This window comes from Rattus norvegicus, chromosome X, assembly GCF_036323735.1.
Source record: "Rattus norvegicus strain BN/NHsdMcwi chromosome X, GRCr8, whole genome shotgun sequence".
Lineage (NCBI taxonomy): Eukaryota > Metazoa > Chordata > Mammalia > Rodentia > Muridae > Rattus > Rattus norvegicus.
Window position 1 is genome coordinate 105141775 of NC_086039.1, and position 14699 is coordinate 105156473.

General features: G+C 40.9%; 1 long non-coding RNA gene across 5 annotated transcripts in view; it reads right to left on the reverse strand.

The window, feature by feature from the left end:
- The window catches only part of LOC108349241 (uncharacterized), a 50121-nt gene that overhangs the window by 20259 nt on the left and 15163 nt on the right, over positions 1-14699 (reverse strand). For 2 of the 5 annotated variants that reach the window (XR_010061548.1, XR_010061547.1), the window contains exons 5-6: positions 4064-4149; positions 3117-3185 (exon numbers count right to left, since the gene is read on the reverse strand). This is a non-coding gene — a long non-coding RNA (uncharacterized LOC108349241). Of the gene's footprint in view, positions 1-3116; positions 3186-4063; positions 4154-14699 lie in introns of all 5 variants that reach the window. The other 3 variants (XR_001842749.2, XR_005498572.1, XR_010061549.1) reach the window with 3 other exon arrangements.

Genomic DNA, 14699 nt, shown 5'->3' on the forward strand with positions numbered 1-14699 from the left:
ATTTGAAGTCTAAGAGATAGCTCAGGGTGAAAAGGGATGGCCTCAAGGCTGACCACTGGACTTCAATCTCCAGGACCCGCAATGTGGAAGGAGAGAACACACTGTAATGGTAAAGGGGGAGACCCGACTTCCACAAGTTGTCCCCTACCTCTACCCATGTACACACACGTCTAACAGGTTTCCTGTGTTTTCGACTTTAATTGGTGGCACTTACATGCCAATATTCTAGATAATATCACAGTCCTGAATTTTTTTAAAGCAGAAACAGCTAGCTATCCCCCATGCTGTTCCTTTTCCCATGCTGCATTTTGCTGCTTATAGTGTGAATGTGCGTGCTGCCGTTGTTTCTAGTATCCTGAGAACAAATATCACATTGTAGAGATGATGGGACAGTAAACCCTTAAGAAATGTGAATAATTTCCATCCTGTTCCACCCATTGTGATTTGGATATTTGGCAACTTATACCAAGCCTGCTACCTCATAACATTCTTCTCGATTCCCACAGCTAATCAAGGCAAAAGGAATGGATGTCACAGCCAGACCTAGAAGCATAGGCTGGTAATTCCAGCTACTGGAACGACTGAGGCAGGAGGATAGCAAATTGAAGACTTGCTTAGGTTACAGAACATATTCAAGGTCAGCCTATGGTAGGCAGTGAGATCTTTTCTAAAAATAAAAGAATAAATAAAACGAGGCTGGAGATAAGGTCAGTAATAAGAGTACTTGTGGAAGGCCATAGGTTTGAGCTACTGGAACAGTTAGCCGAACCACCAGTTTCATATATAGAGTTCTTCCAATTACTCTTCTGTTTATCAATGTCTTTATCTCTTATGTTCCTGTTTTATCAAGAACAAAATGACATTAATGATGCTTATCTATCTCTTAAGTTTGTTGTGAGGATTTGACAAGATAATTCACATAGTTATTAATAATTACGATATGGCACACTGAGTGTTCACTATTGCTTTTAGGCCTTGCCAATTTTATCTGCTAAGGATCTTCAAAGATGGGGCCTCTGCCCACAACCTAAGTGTCCCTCCATTTCATTTGATGATTTCTGTCTTCAGTCCCATGCTTGTATAGGATCTACCATACCACCCCAGCATATAAAACCTTTGTAAAACCTTGCTCTGATCAGGTCCTCCGTGTCTGAAAACCACTGATGATTCTCCATTACCTACAAAACATAGCCCAGAGTCCTTTAACCTCATAATCAAGCTTGTTTTGGGTCAGGACCTCTAGGCTCACCTCCTGCCACAACACTGTATATATGTCAGCCACACAGGACTTGTCCTTACCATCACCTCCCTGACTGTCAGTAAAGTGCCCCATGCTCCTAGTGTGCTCTTTCCTGAAGCTTCTTCTTTGGATGCAATGACACCACAGTATCTTGGTTTTTCTCCAATGTCTATGACTACTCCTTTTCCATCTTCCTCTTGGCTTTTTACTTGATAAACGTAAGGGTTTCTTAAGTCTCACTTCCTGTTCCACTACATATTCTATCTGTGAATGATGGAGGATCATTTTAAGCCCCATCTATGTCCCCATAGATGCCCCAATTTTCACTCCTGACTTCTCTTTTAAGTTTTGACCTCCCAATTTCTGATAGATTAAAAACTTCCTAGTAGTCATGTCAACTTTAGCATGGTCCAAACTGAACTGATTTTCCCTACCCCAAACCTGCTTCCCTGTCTTGCTTGGATTCTTCAAGGGCTGTCACCATTACCTAAGCATGGAGCTTCCATTCTCCACATAGTTAATAGTTCCCAAATTGTGCAAACTGCCCTGTCAGTAACTCTCCACTTGATCTTTTCTTTCTTTCTTTCTCTCTTCCTTTCTTTCTTTTCTTTCTTTCTTATTTATTATTTAATAAATATATGTGACTAGCTATTTCTGTTTATTTTTAATATATGTGAGTACACTGTTGCTGTGTTCAGCCAGAAGAGGGCATCAGATCCCATGAAAGATGGTTGTGAGCCACCATGTGGTCTCTGGGAATTGAACTCAGGATCTCTGGAAGAGCAGTCAGTGCTCTTAACCACTGAGCCATCTCTCCAGCCCATGGTCTTTCCTTAATATTCACTGTCATCACCCTAGTTCAGTTCTGATCATCAATCTTGTTAGTGTGAACTCTGCAATAGGCTCCTCCCTGCTTACACTCTTCCATAGTTCCAAAACAACTAGCAACCTTTATCTACCTCCAGGGAAAACCTTATCATGGCAAAGCCATGCTATAAAGATTTCACTGGTTCCTACCCCCAAGTTCAAGAAAAGTATGCTGCTTCCTTGTATGTACCAGTAACTACGCTAGGTACAAAAAGTGTAGTGTTGAAGATGAACTGTGACTTGCCTTTAAATGAAGTTACTCATTTAAATGAGGACTCATGCATAAACACACACTAATAATACAAGGATTGCGATGGATATACTTATAGAGCGTTATAGAAACCCAAGACAGAGTTCCTTAAGGACAAATATTATAGCTTCCTAAACAAGAGGACTACCTGATTCAACTGAGTATTTTACTCTCATTTCCTTTACATAAAATGCCTCATAGTTCACACTGCAAGTGAATCCAGTGTATGAACCTTGTCTGGATCATGATTTAAGTAAACCAACTGCAAATTCTCTTTAAATGGCACAACCAAGTTAAGTCTGAACACTGGCCAGATATTTGATTATAATATTCTGGATTTTATGTCTCCTATCAGTATTGCCATTTGAAATGTCTGTATCTTCTAGCAGTATAGAAGAAAGTACTCTAAAATGAATGTTACCTTCAAGTTGCCTGAAAAGACTACAGGACTGACGACCTAGGGCAGTTATAAGTGTAATCATACTGGCAATGCCTAATAATAATTGCTAAATTAAAGTGATAGCCAAAACAACAAATTAACCTTTCTGGGTCTCATATTTTTATAGCAATTATGGTAAGGTATAATACTGTATTTCTAATTAGAGTATCTGGTGTCTCAAAAAAATGTTAGTTTTGCCTTTCTCTTCATCCTTTAAGTCCACTCCTATGGTGGCCAATCCAGAGGTGATCAGAGACGCGGGAACTAGAATCCTAACAGCGGAAGAGCTAGAAGAACGCAGCATCATTTCTCTCTTCTACCTGGTAATGACACAGCAGGCACAGCACCGCATGGCTCCCACAGCAGCCTTGGACAGGAACAGAAGTATTCTAAAACCAAGGGAATAAAGAGAAATAGAATCACCACTTGACCTTTTTGTAGTCTTGACAGAAAATCAGATACAGACATAAACATGGCGTCTAGGCTGAACTGAGGCTCCTTTTTTTGGCCTGTGCTGCTTAAATCCATAGACAATTTCGCCCCCTGGTGGCTACTTAGCATTGTTTCATTCAGTGTCTATACATTTTATTCTGAGAACTCTGACCATATTTAGAAAATTCTGGAAGGGCACAAAGCCTTTAAGTGAAATGTTAAATGAGGCATTTAAGTTAATTATATTCTTCTTCATATCTTACAGAGTTTCCTAGGGATCAAAAATAATATTTATAACTGAGGGTGGAAATAGTTTATCTATGGGGTTTAAGGGATGGCTTCCATGGCCACAGACAAAGAAATTATCTGTTAGGAGCAAAGCACATGGTCTTATTTGGTGCCAATGGTATTCATCCAATACCCTGCTCACGAACACAGTTTAGCCTCAGATAATTCTCAAGACATGAGAAGAAACCACACTGTGCATTCTTTATTAGTTTAAATCCTGACTACTGCTAAGAAGTTTGGACTCAACATCCTCACATGGCAAGATTACTATTTCATATACCAATTGATTGTACCCTAACCAGAATAAGGCCTATGCATAAGTGCTTTCTAAAAGGCAGAATAATAACCTTCCCCAAACAGATAATACTGGTAAATGACATACTTTCCTAGCAGGAACTATGGGCTGCACCAATCCCCAATACTGTGAGTGTGAGCGCAAACACACACGCACACACACACACACGCACGCACGCACGCACAAAACAATCTAATAATTAAGAAAGCAATTAAATAATGGTTGAAAACACTGATATTTGTGGACTTTTACCATTCCTTAGCCCAATACTTCCATTCCTTAGTCACACTTGAAAACCTTACACATTGTGGAAACTCCATGTTGACAGCACTGGGTATCTACCTGGAAGAGAAGAAAGCACAATTATAAATCTCTATAAGCTTAGAAACTGACATGAACTTTTACAATGAATGAGACAAGGGACACTATGTAGCTTATCATCACCAGGGCTATTGGAGTAGTAGTCTTTAGCTGATATCTTTGAGTGTTCACTAACTGAATAATCCAAAAATGTACTATTCTTATTAACTGAAATAATGAGGCACCCACAAAAACTATTGACATATAGAAATTATAAAATAATTTAAAAGTGAACTGAAGTCAAGTATGGTGGTATAATTCCAGCACTGGAGAGGCAGAATCAGGGATACAGTGAGTACAGGTCAGTCTGGCTACATTGAAAAGATCTTGCCTCCAACACACACACACACACACACACACACACACACACACACACACACACACACACACACGGGGCAGACAGATAGACAGAGAAAGACAGACAGACACAGAGAGAGAGTTACACATGCATGCATGCCTACAATCTAAATTCTACCACATTAAGAGAATGAAATTTTCATACAGTTTATTGGAAATATGATATTTTCCTGTCAAGTAATGATTAAAAAGAAAGCAAACACACCCTTGTAACTTCTAGTAAATAAGCCTGTGACTAAAGAAAATTTAGGATACGTTCTTCTGAGATGCCTTCCAGAAGACTCAATCATTCCTGCCTCATAGCCAATTTTAAGTGAAAGTGCTACAAAGTCAAAAATTCTCTCAAATTTGCTTTACCTCCTCACACAGACAGTATTGGAATAGGTGTGCATAAGGCAGAGGATTAGTGCAGAGAGGAGAAATCAGGACCTGGGGAACAAGGAGATCACTCACGATGGGCATTTCAAGAGGGGAGAGAGAGAGAGAGAGAGAGAGAGAGAGAGAGAGAGAGAGAGAGAGAGAGAGCGAGAGCGCGTGAGCGCGTGAGCGTGTCTGTCTGTCTGTCCTACTGACTGACTGGCTTAATAATAAGGCTCAATAATAACTGGCTCAATAATGAGGTTATTGTGCATCCTGAAATTCTAAAGCCTCCAGTACACTGTCCATCCAACTGATAGATTCTCCGGCTATAAGGCCTGGCTTTGGGCCCAAATGCTTGTATATATTATTAATACAAAAATCCATCTGTATAAAACAGGCAAATTAATTTATATAGAATTTTGGCCAAAGCTGAGGAGAAATTCTCTATGTCCCTGCCTTGTCCTTAGCTGTGTTACAACTTACAGAGAAGATTAATGAAGAATTGGAGGTTCAGACAGCTCAGTGGTAGAGTGCGTAACTAGCAGGTATGAGACCCTAAGTTAAATACAAGCCATCTAAAAAACATTTTCAAAACATGAAGCAAAAAAATCAGGAACTATACACATGAAGATTTAGACATAGGCCCCAGGAGCCTCCAGTTACCTAAACAGGAAAAGAAGTCTTTCTCCTAGTGTTTCATAACTATTAGAGCTCTTCTACAGAAACTTTTCACTTCCAACCCAGCCTTTCTAGGAAGGTTTTTAGTTCTTAAAGCATGGCTTCAATCTTAACATCTTCCTGACCTTCTGGACAAAAACAAACCAGACCTATCTAGGCCAGTTTGGATGTTCTGTTGTTATTTTGTGTCCTGAAGGCTGAATTTTATTTGTTTTGTAATCTGGGGAGAGATCTGGTAGGGAGCCTAGTGGGAGTCTATAGTTAATGAAATGTGTCTGGACCATTTACAGGTTGGTGGGAGTTTCACTGGTGGGTGTAACTGTGGGTTGCCTCTTTCTAGAACCTCTTTAAGGCTAGTCTGTGAAAGAGGACCTGAGGTAAAAACCTGCTGCAATTGCACTTCTGAGTCTATCGCCCCGAGTTTAAAAAAATGACTATAACTTCTGATGATAATTAATCTTACAATTAATCTTTCTCTGTCAGGTATTGTCACAAATGTATTTTTTGACATAACTTACCAGAAATTAGAAACATCCCTTTCATGTTCTTGATATCAGAAGTGGGAACAACAGCCCTGTTGTAAATGACTACCACTTGAGTATAACTCAGATAGGGATTTTCATTAGAAATTGGTAATTTGTCATTTTAAACGTGTATGGTTTTAGGCAAACTTGAAAAAAAAAAACTCCTTTGTTTAAGAAGATTATCTTTGTTCTACAGTCAAACAAAACACCAAAAACTGAAAAAGAGACCTAAAAAAATACTGGGAAAAAATTGGCATTGGTCTGTACAATGAATTCGATGGGGGATTTAACCAAAAAAGCAACTAGGAGACAAAGAGTAACAAATAGGAGTGCACAACCAAGAACACTGAGTAAGGAGACAACCTCAAGGTCATGAGGAAGTTTCTATCTACAAGCCACACATCAAATAACAGGCTAGTGCTAAAATCTATAAAGAACTTGGTTGCACTGGATAGCCTTGGTGCATGCTTTTAATCCCAGCATGCAGGAGGCAGAGCCAGGTAGATCTCTCTGAGTATGAGTCTAACCTGGTCTACCGAGTTCCAGGATAGCCAGGGCTGCACAGAGAAACCCTATCTCAAACAGAGAACTCAGTTGCAATGAAATAAATGACACAGTTTAATAATGAACAGACTTCAATAGACATTTCTTGAAGAAAGACATACCTACACATATGGTCAATAGACATGTGAAGAATTGCTCATAAATGATCCTGATGGGGGGAATTCCATTATCTCCTCTGTCTGTTCCAGAGTTCACGAAATCTATTACCTCAGTCCCAGGAGTTCTGGGCCAAAAGCTGTGTGTTATCATACCATGGTATAGTAAGTTCCAATTATTAGCACTTCTTCTGATATATTCATTTCCCTTCAGTGGCAAGACCACTGGTCCTTTTAAATGCAAGTTGTTGAACTCCTTTTCTTCTGTGTTTCCCACTTGCCTTTATGGGAAACTTGATGGCTATTCTGCTCATTCCACAGATGCACTGAGGAAACTACACAGGGATTCTTGGGGATTGCTCTGGCTTCTGAAGGCACAGCCCCAGTCAAGACAGTTTTAGCGTGGGGTGGACCTTGCTTTTGTATCAGCCTGTGACACAGTGAGGAATTTCCCATTTCCTCTGGTGCTGATTTCTCCCCTCTACACTAGTCTTCTGCCTAATGCACACCTAATTCCATAGACTGTCTATGTCAGGAGATAAAGCAAACTTGGGAGAAATTTGATTTGCAGTGAAACTCTAGATGGCTCAGAACCAGTTCCCCTTGTTAGGGAGAAGCGCTCCATCTGGTGGCCGAGCTAAGAACTGCTGTGACTAGCGTTAAAGACCGGAGGTCTTTGCACGCAGTCCTACTTTTGTTTGGACCTAGGAAACAAGGAATTCCTTAGCTCTTGGCAGCAGCTTGTGCTTCAGCTTTTCATCAGGCCTATGTATTGACACTACTTAGACCTTGACATCGACCTGTGGTCTGATTCATGCCTTAGAAATGTTTGAAACTTGGCAGCTCTGTGAAACTCTTTTACCAACCAGGGCCTTTAATCTTTCTTCCGGCCAGGCCCTCCACCCTCCCTACTTCCAGGACCCAGTTCTTCCTGCCCAGAGGGGAACTAATTAAAGCCCATGACTTGATTGCTGTGACCCTGCAGTAGTGCAGGCACAGCTCAAGATAGATCCTGGTGAAGATAGGTGCTTGGGGGACGGACCTAATGTCCGGTCAGTCCTGATTAAAAGAACTGTTCATCCTAGCTTTTCTCAAACAGACCTGGTGAGCACACTACTCATCTCTGAGGTATTTTGGAGGAATCCCTCCCTGAGCTAAGTTCTGCTTTCTCTGGTTTAAGAATTGTTGGTGTGGGGGTTGGGGATTTAGCTCAGTGGTAGAGTGCTTGCTTAGCAACCACAAGGCCCTGGGTTCGGTCCCCAGCTCCAAGAAAAAGAAAAAAAAAGAATTGTTGGTGTGGGGGTTGGGGATTTAGCTCAGTGGTAGAGTGCTTGCCTAGCAACCACAAGGCCCTGGGTTCGGTCCCCAGCTCCAAGAAAAAGAAAAAAAAAGAATTGTTGGTGTGGGGGTTGGGGATTTAGCTCAGTGGTAGAGTGCTTGCCTAGCAAGCACAAGGCCCTGGGTTCGGTCCCCAGCTCCGGGAAAAAAAAAAAAGAATTGTTGGTGTGCACAAGATCTCTCAGACACTGGATCACCAACCAGGCAGCATACACCAGCTGAGATGAGGCCCCCAACACATATACAGCAGAGGACTGCAGGGTCTAGGTTTAGTCAGAGGAGATGCACCTAACCCTCAAAAGACTGGAGGCTCCAGGGAGTGGAGAGGTCTGGTGGGGTGGGAGTTGGGACATCCTCTTGGAGGTGGGTGGGTGGGAAAGGTTAGTATGGGAGGTGGGATCCTGGGGGGGGTGTTGAAACGGGAAGGGAAAAAAATCTGGAGTGTAAAAATAAACAAACAAATAAATAAAAAACAAAAAAATGAGGACCCTAGTTCAAAACCCTAGCACCCAACAGAAAGATCCATGGATACTTGATGCCAGCTAGCCTACCCCAAGTTTACTGAGACACCCCATCTCAAGAGAACAACGTCTCGTTTGAGATACCCCATCTCTACATGAATGGGGTTTATCTTCAGAATCTTTTAAAAACTCTGTATTGGAGTAGGACGCCAGAGGAGGATTTAGAATGTCCTGCTCTTCACTCTGGACTCTTGAGGGTTAGGTGCATCTTCTCTGACTGAACCCAGACCAGGGAGTCCAGTGCTGTATATGTGTTGGGGACCTCATCTCAGCTGGTGTATGCTGCCTGGTTGGTGATCCAGTGTCTGACAGATCTCGTGCACACCAACAATTCTTATCCAGGAGACTGATGCAGAAGAAATTCAAAGTAATAGAGCCAGTGTTATAAAGGCCTCACTAACCAATTTTCTTAGGAGACCTTAAACCAGAGAAAGCAGAACTTAGCTCGGGGAGGGATTCCTCCAAAATACCTCAGAGATGAGTAGTGTGCTCACCAGGTCTGTTTGAGAATAGGACTGACCGGACATTAGGTCCCTCCCTCAAGCAACTATCTTCACCAGGATCTATTTTGAGCTGTGCCTGCACTGCTGCAGGGTCACATCAATCAAGTCATGGGCTTTAATTAAGTCCCTTGGGGTCTTATCAGGAAAAGCTAGATTCAGGCAGGTGGTCAAGGTGACCCAACGCAGATAACAACTATTCAGGAAGAACTCCAGCATACTTAAAATTAACTCTGGCAAAGTCTTTGCTGTGTAAGTCACACATCTGCCTAAGTGGCCAGACTTTCAGGCTCCTGCCTCTTAAATTGTTCAAAGTGTAAATTGGGGCCTGGACCTGAAGGAAATTTAAGGATTGCAGAGACTGTGAATTGAATATGCCTAAGGTGTAAGTTAGCACATTCCTTTACTGAAGGCCTCCTCCTCTTTAGGCATTAGCAACACCTGGCTGGGATTCTTCTGGAAAGAGCTTTTCCCTTAATCTCTTAAGTGTGCAGGGTGACATTTCTCACTGTGAAGGTATAGTATTTCTATAACAAGCTAACTTCCCAAACCCTCCTTGAAGTATCTTAAAGCACCACACCAACGAGTCCACTCAGACCCATTCCTGGGGCAGTTTGGTGTCTGCAGTAGGTCAGAAAACAGATCACCCTCTAAACTTTGTCAGTTCCTGAGCTGGAAATTAGATGGCAACTAGCAGGCTGGAAAGGGAGAAAAAATAAATCTTTACTTCCTCTGCTCATCCAGAGCCTCAAATGCAACACTTAGCATAGGCTTGGCACTCAGAAGACTCTTCCCACCAGTAGTGGAAATCTTGAACCAGTGGCCTAAAACACTGCATAAAATTCATCCCAACGGGATCCCCAGAGTATGGACTCTGGGCACCAACAACAAACTTCTCCAGAATCTCAATGCTCCCTTCAACACTGTGTCACCTTCTTTCATCAAGAACAACTGAGTGGTGCTTTGTATCCAAGCACCAAAAACAGTGATGGGTCCCCCTCAGGAACATCATCAATGATTGTCAAGAGTTAGGCCCATCTCTTACTTCCTCTATTCAGTGGTCCCTTCTCAATCTCCCCTTGAGAGGGAAAAAAAAGGCCTCTGATCTCCTGCCTGGTCTTGTCTGTTGTAGCCTCTGATCCCTTCCAGAGGCGTAGCTGGAAGTTTGCTTCAGACACAGCTTGAGAGAGCCACCTCCCGATTCTCCAGCCATCTCCAAACTCTAGTCAGGGCTTGATCCCTGGGAGTTCCAGGGCACTGAAATGGCCTGCAATTGGCTATAGGGCCAAGGCATTGGCCAACCTGTTCTTGTACTTGGAATCTTTTATGTTAAAACAAGAACTGGGCCTGTCCCTTTATCATCTGTTGAACCTTTCTCCCAATTTGTGTTCTAGGTTGATTTGGAAGCTTACCAATCATTCTGATGTGAGAATTAATTTTCTTATAGAGCAGTTTATTGTGATTCATTTAAGCAGCTGGACCAACCCTGACTTTTAATGTGCCATTTCTGATGTGTTCATCTTGAATCTTTATACTCAGGGATGTGTACTTGAACAACGCACGAACCACAGAAAGCATCACCAGAAAGCGCCTTACAGAAAGCATTTCTCTTGCTGGGAATTGAACTGATGACCTCTGGAAGAGCAGTCGGGTGCTCTTAACCGCTGAGCCATCTCTCCAGCCCCCATCTTGAATCTTTAAATTTCTACTCTCTGTTTCCCATTTTTGTGTCTCATACCTAACTCTCCCCGCATGTCTGAAGCACAGGGCCAGAATTTCTAGGTTGGACTGTCCACTTATTTTTGTAGCAGAACCAGGACATCTTGATCAAACCTTTGAAGCCTACTATTCCATTGCTTCCTCTTCTGGAGCATGGGCATACTAAAAATATATACCTCTAATGTGCTAACAAGAAAAGTAGCAATGGACTGAACTAGAAATTATAATTCATGAAAATGATAGTACTGTCTCACAGAATATAAATTCTGAGAGTAAACAATAAATGATTAGAGCTAATCTAGGAGCTGTACACAATGGAACAGCGCTTACACACTCATTTTTCACTTAACCCCCAACAACATTTTAGTAATTGTTAAATACTCTCCCGCTTGTATGTTTTTTAAAATTAAATGTAATTTTTTTACATTTAAAAATTTTAATTAATTAAAGAGCCTGAAACACAGTGCTATAAAACTTTCTATTCGTTTTAAACTCAAAGTTTCTGCTTCTAGAGCTGAGACACAGCAGGGTGTGGTAGTGCAGTATTTAAATCCCAGCACTTGGGAAGCAGAGGCAGAAGGCTATCTGTGAGTTATAGGCAAACCTGGTGTCTATAGCCAATTCCAGATCATTTCAGGACTATATATATAGTGGGACTGTGTCTCAAAGCAAAAAGGACATGATGCAATGTATAACACTTACAGATTCTTCCTATACAAAGCGAAACAAGCCAGGCTTTTAGGGAAATGCAAATACTGCATGTTTTCACCTCTGTGAAATCTAAATCCATTACAGTCACAGACAGAAATTAGAACGGTGATGACTGGGAAGTAGAAGTTGGGAGTGGGGTGGTAGAGAGGTGGTAGTCAAACTATGAAAGGTTTCAATTAGATAGGTGAAATGATTTTTAAAAATTAGTTTCACTTAATTATTGTGTGTGTGTTGTATGTGTGTGTGTGTGTGTGTGTGTGTGTGTTCCTTGACTGCCTATAAGTCTGTACACCACATGTGTACCTGGTACCTGCAAAGACCAGAAGAGGGCGCTGGATCCCCTGCAGGAGGAATTACAGACAGTTATAAGCTCCCTTATTGGAGCTGGAAAATCGAACCTGGGTCCTCTGCAAGAGCATCAGAGTTCTAACTGCTGAGCCATCTCTCCAGCCCCAGAGGCAAGGTTTTTGAAATCTCTTATCAATAAAATCACTATGGTAATAAGAGAGTATTGAGCTTTGAAAATTACTGTGAGTACATTTCTACTGTTCGTATTAGATAAACTAAATATGTCAGATAATGGTTATATTAATTTGCTTGACTGAATCATTCTGACAAGCTTAAAAGTCAGGGGAAAGTATGGATATGACGAGGAAAGCAGCATTTCCTCCCAGAACCTGAGAATAAGAAACTTCAGCACAGTGAGGGAATATACGCTGCCTGCAGAAATAATGCCCTGTTCCCCAAGGACAGCTCAAACAAGGTTCGTAAAAACAACAAATCAACTGGTCACCTAAAGCCTTGCTGGTTGTGACCTTGAATTTAATTCTATTAGCACTTGCTGCTGTGAGACCCAAATAGTACAACTGATAAAGCACTTTAACAATTACATCTGGAATAGGAATTCCTTTCAGTAAAATAAGAAAACTAGCTCATATTTTTCTCATTTAATTTTATTCCTAGCTTTTAAACATTGCATAGTCCTTGAACTCATATATCTGGGCAGTTTATGCATATATGGCTCCTTTGAATGCCCCTAAAATAGTTTTTAGTACCATAATCAAGTATCTGGGATGAATCTCACTGCCCACATTGACAATTCCACACTGTATATGTGTAACATAACATTAAATTGAACCTCACTAACATAGCAAATCTGGAGATATTAACATTCATGGAGATATATATATATAAATGAAAGTAAATAAAGTTTTCTATTCAGTATACAACAAAATCTGTCTGTCTTTTTCTCTGGGATAATTTCACTTAGGTCTGACTGCTGGCAATGTGCTTACCCATCCACACAGATATCCTTTACTAAGGAGCCCCAAGAAGTGCCAGACTTATCAATGAAATGATCCAGGGCAAGAATCCTTCTGCTTGGTACTAGGAGAAAGACCAGTTTGGTCACTTGAGTCTGACACAGGATAAAAAGCCATGGAAATTATAGGGACACAAAAAGGCAAAGAAGGGGCTAGAGAGATGACTCAGTGGCTAAAAGCACTTATTGACCTTCCAGGGACTCTACATTCAATTCCTAGTATCCACACAGTGGATCCCAACTGTCTGTAACTTCAGTTATAAGGGCACTGACTCCCAATTCCAGCTTCCAGGGGAACAAGGCATGCACAGGGTATACAACCATACACACGAAACATCTATGCACATAAAATCTTTTTCAAAAGGAATGAAGGCCTTACCCTAGGACCTAGTTTGCCTTTCCTGCTGAATGAGAGCCAAGAAATTTCAACACAACTGCTAAAGACAAAATAGTCCACAGAGAATTCTCTCTGTAGTTTTTCCTAAAGTCATCCAAATAAAGATTTATTGTTAAAAACAATAAATAAATTCTTGTAGTCTTGAGCTTTACTATATAGCACTCTTTTATAATCCTTAAATAAAAATAATGTACTATAGCAACCTTACCATTTCATTAACAACAGAAAAGTTGTATAATAAAGGAAGCTCATATATTTTTAACTGGTGGTGCAGTGGAGAGACAAGAATAAGAAGTCAAGGATTTTTTCAGCCATATATGGAGCTACTAGCCACCCTAGGCTACACAAGACCCTGTCTCAAAAACCCAAAGGAACTTGTTATTTCATTTTAAAGCCTACTTAATCTTTAAACCTTGTTGTAAATTACATCCTTTAAGCATAGCCATTGTGAATCGAACTGAAGACTCGGAAATAAATCCACACACTTATAGACACCTGATATTTCTTTTTAGAATGATGCCAGAAATACACACTGAAAAAAGACAGCATCATCTTCAACAAATGGCGATGGTCTAACTAGATGTCAAAATATGTAAGAATGCAAACAGATCCATACTTATACACCATTCACAAAGCCTACCTCCAATGGATCAAAGGCCTCAACATAAAAACAGATAAAGAAAATCCAATAGAAAAGAAAGTGGGGAATAGCCCTGAACAGAGACAACTTCCTGAACAGAACATCACTAGCACAGGAACGAACATCAGCACTTAATTAAATGGGACCTCATGAAACTGCAAAGCTTCTATAAGGCAAAGGACACCTTCAATAGGACAAAACAGCAGCCTCTAGAATAGGAAAAGATCACCGCCAACTCCACATCTGACAGTGGGCTAATATCCAAAATACATTAAAAACTCAAGAAACTGAATATCAAGAAAACAAATAGCTTAGCTCCTGTTGGTTTAGATAATATTTCTTAGTATGATCCTAAACTTAGTAGTATTAGCCTTTCTGTCTGTAGGGAACCCAGTGGCCGATGCTTTAACTGGCTTTGTAGAAACATGGAGAATTTGAGAATCACTGACTTAGAATGCTTGCAATAGTACTGATTTTCTGGTTTGTAAAGCACTAGGTTGTGTAATTCCGAATTAAAATTTTCTGTTAGGTACACAATTCCCTGATATGAAATGAGTTCTTTGCAAAACTGAAGTACACACAAATATGAAGAAAGGGGACTTCTTTCTGTCCCTAGTTTTAAGTTCTGGCTATGAATGGTCCAAACTGAGCAGCAACGGCTCTGTATGTGGAAACAGGTTGCTTGGTCTCACTGAGTCAGCTTCCACCAGCAGTTCCAAACCTGTGGGTCCCAACCCCTTTGGGGCCACATATTAGATAGTCCGCATATTTACATATTTACATTCCAATCCAAACAGTAGCAA